This window comes from Myotis myotis, unplaced genomic scaffold (genome assembly GCF_014108235.1).
Source record: "Myotis myotis isolate mMyoMyo1 unplaced genomic scaffold, mMyoMyo1.p scaffold_m19_p_7, whole genome shotgun sequence".
NCBI lineage: Eukaryota > Metazoa > Chordata > Mammalia > Chiroptera > Vespertilionidae > Myotis > Myotis myotis.
This window is the reverse complement of record NW_023416379.1, coordinates 55,076,333-55,094,032: the sequence shown is the minus strand read 5'-3', so window position 1 is coordinate 55,094,032 and position 17,700 is coordinate 55,076,333. Positions and strand designations below refer to the sequence as shown.

Genomic DNA, 17,700 nt, shown 5'->3' with positions numbered 1-17,700 from the left:
TAGTAGGGGAATGTGCAGGAGGCAGCCAATGGACGAATGTTTCTACTCTTATTGCTCTCATTAGGTTAATTTCCTAAGTTTCAGTTTCCTCATCTATAAAATGGGCATAACGATAGTACCTACCACATGGTATTATTATTACCATCCCACACGATATACTTTCAAATATCTAAAAATAGTCATACCTTCCCTTGATTTTCATTTCTTCAGGTTAAATATTTCTAAGTCCTTAAAATATTGTCCAGAATGATAGTTTCCAGAGCCCTTGTCTTCTTCCTTAAGATACCTCCTAGTTCAGCGGTTCTCAACCTGTGGGTCGCGACCCATTTGGCGGTCGAAAGACCCTTTCACAGGGGTCGCCTAAGACCATCCTGCATATCAGATATTTGCATTACGATTCATAGCAGTAGCAACATTACAGTTATGAAGTAGCAACAAAAATAATTTTATGGTTGGGTCACAACATGAGGAACTGTATTTAAAGGGCCAGAAGGTTGAGAACCACTGTCCTAGTTTGTTACTGTTCTTCTTAAATGTCCCATTCAAACTAAAACAAAAAGCCCCATAATGTTTTAATGTGCAAAGTATAGAGGATGATGAAATCATGCTTTCTAGTGAGCTAGACCTTAAGCAGCTGATATTTTAAATCTCTCAATTTTACTAACATTACATATTAAGTAATGCCTACTTTACCTACATTCCAGGGTTACTGCAAGAGAAACCAAGATCATGTATGTCAAAGTACTGTGAAAAATAAAAAGCACTACAAGTGTCAGTCATAATTTTATACCAAGTACTTTTCATGAAATAGGGGGGAAAATCATGATAGGTATGACCTATCAGTTACAAAAAAGTGTCATTTTAAAACTTATTGCAATCTTAATGTTCATTTAGAAAAAGGAAATTTTTAGTAAAAATAAATTATTTTTTGTTGTATAAAGTAATTATGAAAGAACTAATTTCATTTGTTAAAAAGTTTTTCCTATGAAGCATAAGACTTCAGACAATATTCACTTCTAAGATAGTTAGATCCAATTTCAATGTAGTAAATAAAAACCTAAAGGGAGAATGTATAAAGCCAGAGATTATATTGCATGGGCTTTAAAAAATTATTTATAATTATCTAGCCAAATATAAATTCCCAAAATTATAGCAGTGGTCATTTATCCTTTGCTTCTGTTATGGTTTGTTAGAACTGCCATAACAAAATACCACAGACTGGGTGGCTTAAACAATAGAAATTAATTTTCTCACAGTACTGGAGGCTGAAAAGTCCAAATTCAAGGCAGGTTTCATTCTGAGGCCTCTTGGTTTGTGGGTAGCTACCATCACTCTGGTCTCACAGGGTCTCTTCTTATGAGAATACTCATCCTATCGAATCAGGGCCCTCCCCTTATGACCTAATTTAACTTTAGTTAATTCATCTGAGAGAGGGTGAGAGAGCGAGAGAAACATCGATTTGTTGTTCCATTTATTTGTTTTCATCAGTTGCTTCTTGTATGTGCCCTAACTGAAGATCAAACCTGCTACCTTGGCATATTGGGACACTGCTTTAACCAACCGAGTTACCCGGTCAGGGCCATGACCTTATTTAATCTTAGTCACTTCCTTTGAGACTCCATCTCCAAATACAATCACACTGGGGTTACACCTGATCTTTGTTATTACCTGTGACAGTTTTCCAGCACTCACGTTTTTTTCCCCCCTAATCAGCCTGGATCTCAAGGTCAATAGCTTTAACAAAACTTTTTTAAAAAGTGTATTTTGCCCTAACAGGTTTGGCTCGGTGTATAGAGCATTGGCTTGCGGACTGAAGGGTCCTGGGTTTGATTCTGGTTAAGGGCATGTACCTTGGTTGTGGGCACATCCCCAGTAGGAGGCAGCTGATTGATGTTTTTCTCTCATCGATGTTTCTAACTCTCTATCCCTCTCCCTTCCTCTCTGTAAAAAATCAATAATAAATAAATAAATATATATAATAAAAAGTACATTTTTATTTATTTCAGAGAGGAAGAGGGAGAAACATCAATGAGAATCTTTGCCTGCCTCCTGCACACTCAACCACTGAACCACACTACCCAGGCAACAAAACTTTTATTTACATCTTTAATTCTTTTGGTCCATTATTGCTCTGCTTTTCCTGGTTAGTTTACCCATAATTTTGGATTAATCCACTGATCTGCTTTCTGCTCCCAGCCATGCAGACAAGCCCCATGGGAGAATAGTGAAGGATTTATATTCATTAACTGTTAAAATCAGTTTTCAGCCTCAGCAGCTTAGCACTGCAAGGCAAATCTGTAACAAGTCTGTAAATTCCTCTTCTCTAAATCCAGTGTCTGATGAAAACCCTTATAACTCTTCCTAAATTTATCCCATTCTGTCCTGAAGACCACTTTGCCTGATACTTTACAAAGTTGTCATTAGGTATTTGCCTAGTTCTCACCCTTGCTTTTCATTCCTGAACTCCTTGCTTTTCATTCTAGTTTCTGTTCCAGATATGGCAGTTGGACCTGACAACAAATTTGTTTCCCAGTTTTTGTCCCTTGGCACAAAACTATCTCCACGATTTGAACTAAACCTGGAATGTCCTGCTCTTGGAATGTTCCAGGACTCAACTCTTGGACCACTTCTCCTCTCTATTTATATTCACTCCCTTGCTGATCTCATCTAATATTATGACTTTAAATATACCATCCACATGTTAATGACTCCAATTTTATTTCTCCAGCTCACACCTCTCCCCTGAAACTCCAGACAATCTCATTTGGGAGTTTGCCATCTAAAATTTAACATGTTCAAAATCAAGCCTCTATAAGAGAACATTTTTGGGAGAGGACAGTCATTATCTTGACTGTAGTAATTTGATGGGTGCATGCCTGTGTAAAATCTCAGTGGATAGAGCCTTGGCCTGTAGACTGAAGGGTCCGGGGTTTGATTCTGGTCAAGGGCACATGCCCAGGTTGCAGGCTCCATACCCAGTGAGGGGCATGCAGGGGGCAGGCAATGAATGATTCTCTTATCATTGATGTTTCTTGCCCTCCCTCTCTGATATCAGTATATTAATCCATCTGACTGTAAAAAATCTCAATTCTGAGACTAAGTCCTTATTTCCCATTATAACTCAGCCACACAGTGGACAAGTGGCAGAGTGGCCAGGACTTGAGACTAAGGAAGTTCTTATTAAAACCACAATGGTCCATAAAATTTCAAACTTCACTGTACATTTGTGTTTTGATCCAATCTCTGTACATAACCAAATACATATAACCAGTGAGGTAGAGTGAGACCAAGGGTAGTGGCAATTCAGTGAAGCAATTTTAATTATGCTTTAAGCATTGTTTGGACCTGAAATCAAATTTTCAGGAGGAAAAATATAGGGACTGGCAAAGGACAAGCATACTATCCCGGTAGCCTGGAATTAAAAGGCTCTAACTGGGAAACTGCTGGGAGAACCATAAAAGCAGCCAAAAGCAGTTTCATACTGGCTGGGCAAACGGCGAGGATTATGAAGCACATAATCAGTTCAGAGGGCACTTGAATGGGAAGCCAGGCGCAGCAGGATATTGGATTTCTGGCAATGGAACTAATTTTAGAAAACACCAAATGGTAGGTTTGAACCAACTGAACTTTAAGATAACCTGGGAGCATGGTGAAAGACAGGAAATTCTTACCAGCTAGTCACTAAAGGCAGACGTGTATCTTCTTTTGACTTCTGAAACCAGTCCTAAACAAGCAGGGCTATCAGTGTCATTCTTTTAGGTCTCGAAGCCTTGAGTCTCCATTGAATTCCCTATTAATTTAGAGGGCAAATCCCTCAGGTCCCTAGTCTTGGCCAGTAGCTGCCTGTTTTATTACCAAGCCGGCATTCATAAACCAGAAAGCATTTTACAGCAAGAACTCTTGTGAAATGAGAAATCCCACCCTGGCGTCTACTAAGTGAACTAGTAATTTTAATTAAAGCGGACATGAACTTTCAAGCTAATTACACTAAAATTGTTACCTTTTTGCACCCAACTCATTTCTTTTTTTAAAAAAATATATTTTATTGATTTTTTTACAGAGAGGAAAGGAGAGGGATAGAGTTAGAAACATCCATGAGAGAGAAAGAGAAACATCAATCAGCTGCCTCCTGCACACCCCCCACTGGGTATGTGCCTGCAAACAAGGTACATGCCCTTGACCGGAATCAAACCTGGGACCCCTGGGTCCACAGGCAGATGCTCTATCCATTGAGCCAAACCAGTCAAGGCCCATTTCTTGTCCAGGTGTGGATCCTGCAGTCAATAAGGCTAAATATGACTACACCTTCGACCGAAAACATGTTTTAGGGGACTCCTGACTAGCTTCTTACAACTCTAAATAAATCCTTGCTAAAAGCATTAGTAATGCACTTTTCTAATATTTTAGTCTTACCCTCCCCACTCATCTCAGGTTCTGGAGCATCTTAGCTCAGCGCGTCTATCTAAATCTCACACTGGAGCTGGCTGAGTCACAAATTCACTTGTTCCACCACCAGAGACACTTTGTCTCCCACAGTACTGCTATCTCTATAGCTTGTGTAAAAATGGTTGACAATATCAAGATATCTTGCTTTTCACTTTCCTTGGTATTTTACATTACTGACATAGAAGACCTGAACTCTGGCAGAACCTAATAGAATGCAATAAAGTAAATGCGCATTATAATCTATTAACTAAGGAAATGTAACATTACAAGAATTGGGAGAGAAAGAAGCAAAACCAGAAGTGCAGGAAAAGGTCAGAGGGATAATTTTGTCTATTTCACAACTTTGCCTTGCTTTGAAGTTTGCCAGCTCTGACTAAGGGTAGCCACTTGTCTGAAAGTTGTGTAGGATCCCAATTAGTCTTTTACCATTCATTGTTCACTTAAAACTTACTGTATAACCAAGTATCAGGTAATTAGGGTGCCTATAAAATCATTAAATGGACCTTACACACTACTTACTACTGATTTCTAAATACAGTGGGGCCTTGACTTACAAGTTTAATTCATTCCGTGACAGAGCTTGCATGTCAAATCAAAAAGTGAACGAGTGAGACACGTGATGCTGGGCTGATGTGTTCACTGTGATGTTCGCTGTGCCAGCTAGCGGTGGTGTATCTGAAGCTGGCTCGTAACCCAAATTTTAGCTCACAACTCAAAGCAAAAAATCGGCTGAGACGGCCCGTATCTTGAAAAACTCAGTCGGGACACTCGTAAGTCAAGGCCCCACTGTACATGTAGTTAATGCAACTAGTAAGGTCACAAACAATGCCATTTAATTACTGATCTTATATCAGAGCTGCAGCATTCAAGAATGCAATTGTTGCATTTTTTAGACAGTCTCATTGAATACTTACCCAAAGGTGTACTTTATCTCTAAGGATTTATCTAAGGTCAGTATTTCTCATTTCTTTGGGTAATATCAGGATACTCACAATGTTAATTGTTTTTTCTCATTGAAACAAGTTTCAAGGCCCCTTAATTTCCCAAATGAATTTCTTGCACCTGGTTTTATAATGTGCAGATACCCCAAATACTAAGCCCTTTTAATTTTAGTTCATTTTAATATGGGTGCAAGGAACATTTTCAGAGCCTTTCCTGACTATATGTGTTCAAAATAGAATTCTTCTGAGGCAAGAAAACATTTTAGGGAAAGAATGACTGCTCACGAAGAAAAAATTTGGCATTTTGACCCTGATATTTAAATGTGAGGGCTTGGGAACTATTTAGGTAAAATAATCATGAATGGGGACCTAATCACCTGGGACAGATCAGATGCCATTACTGTTTATACTAAATCCATTCTGTACAATGTTTGACTAGTTCTAACCCAAATTATTTTCAGCGACCTTCCTTGTGACCTTAAACTGCCACACTGTGCCCCTCTTTATTCTCATCATTACTCTCCATTTTTTAGTTTAAACATTCTTTCAAATTACAATTAAACCCCCAACCCCATTAAAGGCTGTCTTTCCATCTTGCTTTCATCTCCATTAAACAACATAAACTTTTACACAGCTTTAATTACACATTTTACATTTAAATACCTAACCAACAGGTAAGACATTCATCCAATTAGTTATTTGATTACAAGACTCCTTAACTGGGGGGAAAAAATTCCATTACAAATAGTTTGACATGCACTCCTAGAAACAGAGCTAGAATGTAATCTACTAGTTAACAGGTTGTGGGCCTCCAGGACAGTGTGACATGACTAAAAAATACTCCAGATAATCTTGATCTGCATGTTTTCTTTCCATGTCCATAAAATGAAGATCACCAGTTTTCCATACAATAGGCAGATAAATCTTGTAACACCTAGAAAAAGAAAATACTTCAGATTTACAAACCTACCAATATCAGAACTTATTAAAATTTATTTCCAAAAAGGCTATTGTCCTTAAAATGGTCTATCTCAGAAGCCAGATCCGTATTAAGTTTTTTCAACAGAAATTCAGGTTCGGGATAGGATCATCACAGATAAGACCGAGGACACAATATTGACTGTTAAGCAAAAATGTGACTCACAGAAATGGTTACAGCTTAAAAACGTCATAGCAAACTGGCCTCTTTCAACAGGCAGACAGCGACCTCTCACTGTTGGCAGAGAAAACAAAACAAAAACTATTGTGAGGTAGTTTCCCCCTTGCAGGTAACAAAAATTCATTTCATTTTTCATACTGGTCTTATTTCAGAAGCCGAATCCGTATATGCTTTTTCTTCAGGCAATCAGCTTCGGGATAGGTTTCATCATTGATTAGACCATAAACCAAAACATTAAAAGGCAAGCACTTTCTTGTAAGCCACACAACTTACTTCAAAATGAATCTGACAGCCAGTGACATCCACAGCTTCATTAGTATTCACCAACTCCCCGGATGCTGTCCAAGAACAAAAATATTTCATTTAGACTCCATATAGACTGAACATACGCTGAATCAAAATACTAGTCCAACACTCACATACATACATACATACATACCTGGCAAGATCGTCAGGTCTGAGCCAGGTAATTTTCCAGCAAATATTCTCCCATAAATTTTGGAATTTTCCTTTGCATCTAATAAGAAGGAAGCAAATTTCAAATGATGCACCATCTTTTATTCTTGTAAATCAACAGGTTTATTTCACCTGTTTAAAAACTAACCTCTCAACAGCACTTACCTTAGCATCTTCACGTAACGGCTTCGTTACACCAAGCGCCATTGTTCCTGCGGGGAATCAATATATTTAAAACTATGCACTCTAACGGAATAGAGTTCAAGGTGTTCACTACTAAAAAAAAAAAACCACGAAAAACAAAAAATCCCTCCCCGCTTTAGTGATCCGATTTGCACACAGCGCCACCTGGCCACCATACAACTCAGTCTCCGGCAAAATCAGGGCCTGTCCATTTTGAAATAACCGTTTTATCCGACGACATCAGACACTTGCCTTAAGGTAAAACTTAGCTCCTAGCCCCAAATCCTGGGAATGTGGTTTTCCTGCCGCTGCTCAGGCTCAGCCAGCCGGCTGCCCGGGATTAGGAACCAGGCCGCGCGCAGCGCCGATGGCCACCAGCAGCCTCCAGCCTAAGCTCGAAGCGTGAGCCTCCACGACTCGGGACACGTGGCAGCCCAGCTGCGTCTTCCCCACTTGCCAGTTCTCAATATAAAACACTGAGCTCGTTCAAATCAATAAGTCTTCTCACAATTCTGCAGCTTCCAACTGATGCTCCGGCCTCTAGTGCCCGCTGGAACCCTCGGGGCCCCCCGCCCCCCCCGCCCCCACACACCTACTCACCAAAGACACAAGACCAAGCCCCGAGTCCAGACGCAAAAGAGCGAGCTATGCTCCGAGCAGCTCCCTATATAGCCTCCCGCGAGCGAGACCGAGGCCGCCCCTCCCTCGCACAGCTATTGGACGCGAGAGAAGGCGGGGGCGTGGCCTTTCCGGAGGGAGAACGCGCGTGGCGGCTCTTTTCTTTGGGGCGCTCGTTCCGGGCGTGGTGCGCGCGCCGCCCGCGCACAGCTCGCCCGCCCGCCCGCCCGCCCGCCCGCCGCGTGCCCGCTCGGTCCTCGGCGCGCGCCCGCTGCCGCGCCGCTCCTGGTCCCTACCGAGTCTGGCTCTACGTGGCGCGGGAGTGGCGCCAGAATTCAAACGGACAGGCGTGGTGGGAGGCAAGGCTGCTGCCTGCCGCGAGCCAAGTCCACCCAGGACGGACCAGACGGCTCGGGATGAGCGTGGGCTGGCGTTGTGCAGGGTAGGGCGGCCTCAGCCTCTGATGCTCTCGAGAAGTTGGGTTGGCTGGCGCCTGGAGGAGGTGCCGCCCAGCGGCCGCTGCGCGCCGGGACGGAGAAATTGGCGGGTGGAATTGCTCGGTTGAAGAAAGTATGTGAGAGCGCCCCGTTTCTTCTCCGGTCCGCGGGGAGAACACCGCGCCTGCGGAGAGCCGGCCGGCCGCGCGGGGCACGCGGCCCAGGGCGAGGCCCTGTGGCGCCCACCCCACCCCCCCGCACCCCCAGGCTTCCTAGTGGCGGGCGCTGCGGTTACACTCTATTTTCAGCACATAGAATTCTCCCTGAGACAGCAAATTCAAGAGGTAAATATTCCTTTCGGCAGAGGAGAAAACAGCCTCAAAGCAGCCAAGTAATTTGCCTAAGTCCACACAACTGAAAAGCTTTGCTATTTTTAATTCCTTTGTATGAAGGTCATTATAAGTGAATGCAGGAGAAAGGTTCATTTGAGAACTATACCAGAATACTTTGTCCAAATGACACTCAAAAAATTCTGTGGCAACGATGTATTAATTGTTATGTGCGAGTAAATATATATGACATTCAAACAGGTCAGCGTTTGAAAATGCAAGTCTTCATAGCACTAATTCCTAATTCTGCTGCTGTGTTGGATTTTGTCTAAGGAACACATGGTTTTGTGCATCGTTCTTTATTTTTCTGCTTAGAACAGTGCCTGGGGAAAAGGTTGAATGAATGACTGTGATGGCTTTTGGAAAGTTAAAGTAAAGACCAGATTACAGAGCAAAGGATAGTAGTGAAAAGCAGGTTTCTATAGCAGGAACCAAAGTGATGAGGAATTTATTTGGCTTGGCATTAAGTCGGGTTTTAGATATTGTTTTGTAGTGTACAATGGAAATTTGCGCATTGCTCAAAATAACAAACAGTACAGACGGATATAAAAAGTAAAAGTTCCTTTCCCTATCATTGGGAGTCTTTTCATATTAACAGTAACCACTATTAACAATTTTTGAAGCTTTCTGTACCTATGCAGATGCTCTTTGGCTTATGATGGAGTTACATCCCAGTAAACCCCTTAGTAATTTGAAAATCTCTTTCAAAAGAAAAAGCATTTAATACACCTCATCTACTGAACATCCTAGCCTAGCCTACCTTTAATGTTCTCAGAACACTTACATTAGCCTACAGTTAGGCAAAATCATCTAATACAATGAATACAACATGGAGTATTGGTGGTTTACCCTTGTACCTGACTGAGAGCTGTAGCTTGCTGCTGCTGGCCAGCATCAGGAGACAGTATCCTAACACATATCGCTGGCCAGGAAGAAGATCAAACTTCAAAATTTAAAGTACAGTTTCTACTAGATTATTATCACTTTTGTACCATTGTAAAGTTGAAAAATTGTAAGTCAAGTCATTGTAAGTTGGGAACTGTCTGTACAAATATATGTTCATATTTTTTCACATAAATAGGATCTATATACATTTCTGCAACTTGCTTTGTCCCTTCATAAGTGTCATAGACATCTTTCCATATCAGTGCATATAGATCAATATTCTTTTTTAAATATATTTTTTTATTGATTTCAGAGAGGAAGGAAGAGGGAGAGAGAGCTAGAAATATCAATGATGAGAGAGAATCATTGATCGGCTGCCTCCTGCATGCCCCCCACTAGGGATCAAGTCTGCGACCTGGGCATGTGCCCTTGACTGGAATCGAACCTGGGACCCTTCAGTCCGCAAGCTGATACTCTATCCACAGAGCCAAACCAGCTAGGGCTCAATATTCTTTTTATAGCCTGCATAGCATTCAATTGGATGTATCATAATTTATTTAATTATTTTCCAATATTTCATTATAATATTACTAGAGACCCAGTGCATGAAATTTGTGCACGGGGGAGGGGGGTCCCCCTCAGCCCAGCCTGCACCCTCTCCAATCCGGGACTCCTCAGGGGATGTCTAACTCCCGGTTTAGGCCTGATCCCTGGGAGTCGGACATCCCTGTCACAATCCGGGACCTCTGGCTCCTAACTGCCCCCTGCCGCACCAGCCTGGTCGCCCCTTACTGCCCCCCCTGCCAGCCTCGTCGCCCCATGCAGCCTGCTGTTCAGTCGTTTGGTTGTCCCTCACTAACTCCATGCCGGCCTGGTTGCTCCACACAACCTGCTGTTCGGTTGTTACTGTTACTGCGATGGTGTTCTGGACAATTTGCATATTCCTTTATTATTAGTATAGATTTGAGGCCCGGTGCACAAAAATTTGTGCACTTGGGGGGGGGGGAGGGAGGAGGGAGGGGTCCCTTAGCCCGGGCCTGTGCCCTCTTGCAGTCTGGGACCCCTCAGGGGATGACCAACTGCTGGCTTAGGCCCGCTCCCCGGGGGATTGGGCCTAAGATGGCAATCAGACATCCCTCTGGCAGCCTGGCAGCCCTCGGGGGATGTCCAGTTGCCAGCGGGGAGCAGACCTAAACTGCAGTCGGACATCCTTAGCGCTGCTGAGGAAGCAGGAGAGGCTCCCACCACCACCGCTGTACTGGTAGCCATCAGCCTGGCTTGTGGCTGAGCAGAGCTCCTCCCATGTGAGAGCACCCTGACCACCAGAGGGCAGCTTCTGCATTGAGCGTCTGCGCCCTGGTGGTCAATGTGTGTCATAGTGACCAGTCATTCCCAGTCCTTCTGCTGTTAGGGTCAGTTTGCATATTACCCTTTTACTATATAGGATAGAGGCCTGGTGCACGGGTGGGGGCTGGCTGGTTTGCCCTGAAGGGTGTCCCGGATCAGGGTGGGGGTCCCCACTGGGGTGCCTGGCCAGCCTGGATGAGGGGATGATGGCTGTTTGCAGCTGGTCACACCCCCTTCAGGGTGGGGGTCCCCACTGGGGTGCCTAGCCAGTCTGGGTGAGGGGTTAAGGGCCGTTTTCAGGCTGGCAGGTGACTGAAGCTCCCAACCTCTCTTCTTTTTTTTTTTTTATTCTGGGATTTATTTACCTTCTATGGCTGTCACTGGAACTGAGAGCCAGCTTTAGCTCTGAGGCTCGGCTCCAGCTCTGAGACCTCGGCTGCTGAAAGCAGGTATCTGGGTTTGTTTGGCTTCTATAATTGAAACACTGTTGCAACTCCAGCTCTGAGGCCCAGCCGGCTGAAAGCAGGTTTCTGGGGTTTGTTTAGCTTCTATAATTGCAACATTGTTTCTTATAGTGCACCTCAGAGGCCGGTAGCGGCAGGCGGGGAACCTTGGCTTCCTCCATTACTGGAGCAACCAACCTCCTGTTCGCTTCAGCTGCCTGGCTGTCGGCCGCCATCTTGGTTGGCAGTTAATTTGCATATAGCCCTGATTAGCCAATGGGAAGGGTAGCGAAGTTACAGTTAATTACCATGTTTGTCTATTCTTAGATAGGATTGGTGGAGAGAGGTCTTTTCCCCACCGGTTGCTGGTGGGGTGGATTTCTTGAGATAGTCCAGAAAAAGAATTTTCTGAGACTTGCACGGGAGGATAAGATATTGTAGAAAGCGTTATTTCTGTGGAATCAAACCCCTGAGTTTCCAAGGGCACATTTCCCTTCAATCCCCCCCCCCCCCCCCCTCAAGGAAGAAGTGTAGCTGTGGCTTCAGCAGAGCTAGATCAGAGTCAGTGTCCAGCCAAGCATCAGGGTAGTATAATTTGTGTTCCCAGTTGCAGTCCATTAGTCTATTGGATGTGAGATCTGCATGGTCACATGGCCATGGAGGGAACACAGGCAAATGCAAGGAAGCAGGAACAAAACCAAAGGAACCAGGGAACCAAGAGAGAATTCCTTTGTTTGGGGGATTATGTGTCCCCAAATTTTCATGGGCTTGCAGTGGCCTTGTCTACTCTGGCCAATGATCTCTGTTCCCAGGTTTGACTGACAGGCAAGTACCCTTCCTATGTTACCCCAACTTCACAATACATGCATCTATCTCCCCTTTGTTGGACCGCTTCCCCAGTGTTTTTCAGGGAATGGGCCAAGGGTTCCCTGGGGAGTGTGAAATTGCAGCTTCCTGGTGAAGCTGCCCAAATAACATGCCTATAATGTCTGGCTTCCTCCTTTTCTCCTTTCCAATTTTTTTTTTTTTAAATATATTTTATTGATTTTTTACAGAGAGGAAGGGAGAGGAATAGAGAGTTAGAAACATCGATCAGCTGCCTCCTGCACGCCCCCCAGTGGGGACGTGCCCGCAACCACGGTACATGCCCTTGACCGGAATCGAACCCGGGACCCTTGAGTCCGCAGGCCGACGCTCTATCCACTGAGCCAAACCGGTTCGGCTCCAATTATTTTTTTAAAATATATTTTATTGATTTTTTACAGAGAGGAAGGGAAAGGGATAGAGAGTTAGAAACATCAATGAGAGATAAACATCGATCAGCTGCCTCCTGCACACCCCCCACCGGGGATGTGCCCACAACCAAGGCACACGCCCCCGACCGGAATCGATCCCGGGACCCTTCAGTCCGCAGGCCGACGCTCTAGATCAGTCCGCAGGCCGACGCTCTATCCACTGAGCCAAACCGGTTAGGGCGGGAAACATTTTAAACAAGCATCTTGGTAATACTGTTCAACAGGAACATAACATGAATCATAAATGTGAGTTGCGTATGTAATTTTAAATATGCCAGTAGCCACATTTTTTAAAAATTAAAAAATCAGATGACATTAATTCTAATACATTTTATTTAAGCCAATATAACCAAAATATTTTAATTTCAACATGACCAATATGTTATTGAGATATTTTACATTTCTTTTTTTGTACTCCTTAAAATCTGGTGTATATTTTATACTCACAATACATCTCACTTTGACTATCAAGTACTCCATTGCCACATGGAGAGTGGCTACTATATTGGACAGTGTGGGTCTAGGTGATTTATATACATATAGAAGTTTGAGAACCACTGTGTTAGGGTAAGTGGAGTACTGCACACCTAATACATATTCCAGTCTTTTAAAACAAACATTCCATATTACTTTTAATTCATAACTCTGACAAATACGATGCAAAATGAAATTAATCTGGAGCCTGATTATAAACAACACTGCCCTCAAGTGAACATGGATGATGACTGAAGCCAGTACACAACTCATTCAAGATGTTTATCTCTTCAGGGAACAGAAAAACATACTGGGGGATGAAGCCATCAGTCATTGCTCCCACATCTAAAACAGTCAAGCAGATTGCTATGAAGTATTTGAAGTGATTTAAGAAAGGTTATATTTAAAAGTGACCATAAGGAATTTAGCATACTGAAAATAATTTTTTCTATTCTATAACAAACGTTCAGATAAGGTCATCATTTTAGTCATTTTTTTGAAAGAAATATTTACTGAACTCTTGGTACATGGTGTGCTTCAGTGAGATAATATGAATACAAAAAATCCTTGCCCTTCTGAAAGAGTTTATAGTTTAGTAACAAGTATTCAGCCAACTTTAGATACTTTCTCTTTAAAAATTAAGACAGTCATTAAATAATTTTGGATAAGATCATACTGTGAACCAAATAATGTTTTAGGAAGTGTTTGGGAGTGAAGGATTAAGAGCAGAGTTTAGAAGTGAGTACAGTCACTTAGATGAGTTATTGTGAGGGACACCACTATAATTTTAACATATAATGAGAACTTATGTGCTGTTAGGTTCTCGTATGCATTGGATCATTCAAAAACAATCCTGGTGTGTATTTTAAACCTTATATTACAGATGAGGAAAGTGAGGCATAGAGGTCTCAGTTAACTAACATTTGCAAGTCTTTTGAGCCCAACTCATAATCATGTCATCAGGAGATGACATTGCTGTGTTGAAGGAAAAATAGTAGTATATGATGACCAACTGTAGGGAAAGAGGAGGTAGAGTAGAGCCTGTCAGACAAAAGAATAGCAGCTCCAATGACAGGAAGAGAGAAGTCAGGAGTTACTGATTTGGGAGCACGGGGGAAAAAATCAGTTTTGGTTGTGTTAAATTTGGAGTGGAACATGCAGTTATATTTGTCCAGTGGACTATCAGAAATGTAGAACTGAAACCTAAGAGAAAATTCAGGAGAAGTCACTGAAGTCATGTGCACAGATGAGCATTGGGAGAAAAGAAAGAAAGCCAACAGCAACTGGCCTAGAACTAGTACCATAGTGTGTGCACATATCTTGCAGTAGACAACCTTTGAAAACATAGTCAATATATGTAAAGATCTGGTTAGATAATAAATGCATGAAAAAAATCTCACTACTTTTGGTTAAATCATGGGAGAAATACGTGTGCCATGTTAAGTATTGTAAGCATGTTACCAGAGAGTCGCCCAAGTCAAAGGGGGCTGGCTCTCCTCAGCTCATTACACTCACAAGAAGGAATTGAAATGAGTGACAGAAAGCAGTGTTGAAGCAAAGCAAGTGAATTTACTAAAGAAGTAAAGCAAGCAAATTTATTAAGAATACACAGGGTGCCCTGGCTGGATGCTCAATGGTTAGATCAGTGGCCTATGGACTGAAGGGTCATGGGTTCGATTCCTGGTCAAAGGCACATACCCTGGTTGTGGGTCGATCCCTGGTCCAGTTGGGGTGTGTGCAGGAGGCAACCAACTGATGTGTCTCTCTCACATTGATTTTCTCTCTCTTTTTCTCCCCCCCTTTCCTCCTTTCCACTCTTTCTGAAAATCAATGGAAAAAATATCCTCGATTGAGGATTAAAAAAAAAAAAAAAAGAAAAAAGAATACACTTGGCATAAGGCACAAGAGAGCAACTGAGCTAGTCTGAGTGTCCTGTCAGGTGGGGTTCAAGGGTTTTACATTTTCCCCCCTTTGTAAGTTTCAAAGTTCCCCTGCTGTTTAAAATGTGACTTCATTTTATCAAGCAAAACACTTGTTACAATTTCTTTGTCTTGATACATGTACTCAGAGTTTGTTCTATCCCAGCGCTGTATCAGGATATACCTCAATTTATTACACATTCTCCATTTGGTGGACATTTGGTTGGTGTTTAGATATTGCTCTTTTTAACAGTGAGGCTGCAGACATTTTTCATGTCTTCTGGTGCAATGATGCAAGAGTTTCTCCAAAGTGTAAATCCCTCCTGATAGAAGCTCCTAAAAGGGAAGCATCTTTTCATCTGTGTCTCAGGAAGAGCAGATATTGGCTGCGACATGGGTGGTCCACAAGAGATCTGACTGATGAAGAACTGTCTCTGCCGAAGGAAACGTTTAGCATCCTCTGATATTTTTCGGCTTCCTTGAACCGCATGGGAGGAGAACCTGATGTATGCCTCAGTGCACACAGCCAGCTGTCCAAGCACCTTCAAAGTTGCGTACTGTTCCTTGGGTTTAGCTGGCACAATGGCATTAATTATGCCAGGGTGATTTAAGCTATGTATTCTTTAGTTAGAGAGGAGAGGTATAAACCATTTGGTTTCAAGTGTCGTTGGGGAAGATAAGGTCTTGTGATTCACAAGCTGACTGCAAGCTGCCCAAACTGCTTGGCCTTGTTTAATTTTCTTGTCTTAGTTTCCCCATTCCACTTGCCCAGAGATTTTCTTAGTTTCTTACTATCCTGCCACAAGCATAATTAACTTATTTAAAGGCAGGAAAAAAATCAGCCTTTAAAAATAAGAATTATCTGATAAAGGATTAATATCCAAAATATATAAAAACTTATACAACAAAAATAGCAAAAATATAAACAATGCAATTAAAAAATGAGCAGAGTATCTGAATAGACATTTTTCCAAAGAAGACAGGTACATGAAAAAGTGCTCCATATAACTATTCATCAGGGAAATGAAAATCAAAACCAGATATTACCTCACACCTATTAGAATGGCTACTATAAAAAAGACAAGTGATAACAAATGCTAGTAAGGATGTGGAGAAAAGGGAACCCTTGTGCACTGTTGGTGGGAATGTAAATTGGTGCATTACTATGAAAAACAGTATGGGACATTCCTAAAAAAAATTATAGAACTACCACATGATCTAGAAATTCCACTTCTGAGTATTTATCTGAAAATGAAAACTTTAATTTGAAATGATATATGCACCCATGTTCATTGCAGCATTATGTACAATAGCCAAGATATGGAAACAACAACTTAAGAGTCCATCGGAGGCTGAATGGATAAAGGAGATGTGAATATATATATATGATGGAATATTATTCAGTCATAAAAAGAAAATATTTCCATTTGCAACAACATGGATGGAACTTGGGGGCAATGTGTTAAGTGAAAGAACTCAGAGAAAGACAAATGCCATATGATCTCAGTTATACAGGGTGTCCCCCCAAAATGTATACACACTTTATCTGTAGATTCTATTACATTTTGAAAATGAAATGAATTTTAATAAATACTGCCATTATAATTATTCAAAGTGTGTAACCATTCTTTTTTTGCGGGGGCTGGGGGGGAGAGCACCCTATATATGTAACCTAAAAAACAAAAAGAAATAAGCTCATGGATGCAGGGTATAGATTGGTAGTTGCCAGAGGCAGTGGGTGGGGGTTGGGAAAAATGGGTGAAGTGGATCAAAAGGTATAGACTTCCAGTTAAAAAATAAATAAGTCATGGTGACTATAGTTAGTAATATTTAAAAGGTGCTCAGATGCCGAAACCGGTTTGGCTCAGTGGATAGAGCGTCGGCCTGCGGACTGAAAGGTCCCAGGTTCGATTCCGGTCAAGGGCATGTACCTGGGTTTCGGGCACATCCCCAGTGGGAGATGTGCAGGAGGCGGCTGATCGATGTCTCTCTCTCATCGATGTTTCTAACTCTCTATCTCTCTCCCTTCCTCTCTGTAAAAAATCAATAAAATATATTAAAAAAAAAAGTTGCTCAGAGAGTAAGTCTTAAAAGTTCTCATCACAAGAACAATAAAATTCTGTAACTATGTGTGATGATGGGATGTTAACTAGAGTTATTGTGGTGATCATTTCATAATATATATGAATATCAAGTCATTATATTGTACACCTGAAACTAATATTATGTATGTCAATTATACCTCAAAACAATAAAAATAAAAATATATAAGAATTGAGGAATCTTTCCTCAGTATAAAATGTTCTTTATTCTAGTGTCCAAACTGAACAGGTCAGTAAACTTTAATTTGATTGCAGGACACACAACTGTGATTTGAATACTCCATGAAATGATAAAGTGTTAATACTCCATGAAATGATAAAGTGTTAAGTTCTTGAAACAGTAAAGAGCTAAATTGCGGCGGGGGGGGGGGGGAATCACATATATGTGGAAATGTCAAGGAGGCAGTTTGATACATGAGTCTGAAGTTGAGAGGAGAGTTCTGGGATTGAGTGTCATTGGCATGAGTAAGGTATTTTAGGCATGACATTGAGTGAGATCATCAGGGAAAGAGTATAAATAAAGATGAGAAGGCCCAGGATAGAGCCTTGGAGCTCTGCAGGCTTTAAGTTGCAGTAGAGAAGTGCCAATAAAGGAAACCCCTCGGG

The 17,700-nt window shown here is 42.0% G+C and overlaps 1 long non-coding RNA gene and 2 other non-coding genes across 3 annotated transcripts; all 3 read right to left on the bottom strand.

Moving 5' to 3' along the window:
* Window positions 1-6,008: 6,008 nt before the first annotated feature.
* On the bottom strand, window positions 6,009-7,936 carry LOC118660231. The gene is made up of 6 exons (XR_004968842.1): window positions 7,786-7,936; window positions 7,168-7,214; window positions 6,986-7,063; window positions 6,820-6,884; window positions 6,532-6,600; window positions 6,009-6,321 (listed from the first exon to the last, which is right to left on the bottom strand). It is a non-coding gene; the product is annotated as an uncharacterized LOC118660231 (long non-coding RNA).
* On the bottom strand, window positions 6,416-6,486 carry LOC118660862. The gene has a single exon (XR_004969057.1). It is a non-coding gene; the product is annotated as a small nucleolar RNA SNORD50 (small nucleolar RNA).
* LOC118660863 lies at window positions 6,692-6,762 on the bottom strand. The gene has a single exon (XR_004969058.1). It is a non-coding gene; the product is annotated as a small nucleolar RNA SNORD50 (small nucleolar RNA).
* Window positions 7,937-17,700: the final 9,764 nt, after the last annotated feature.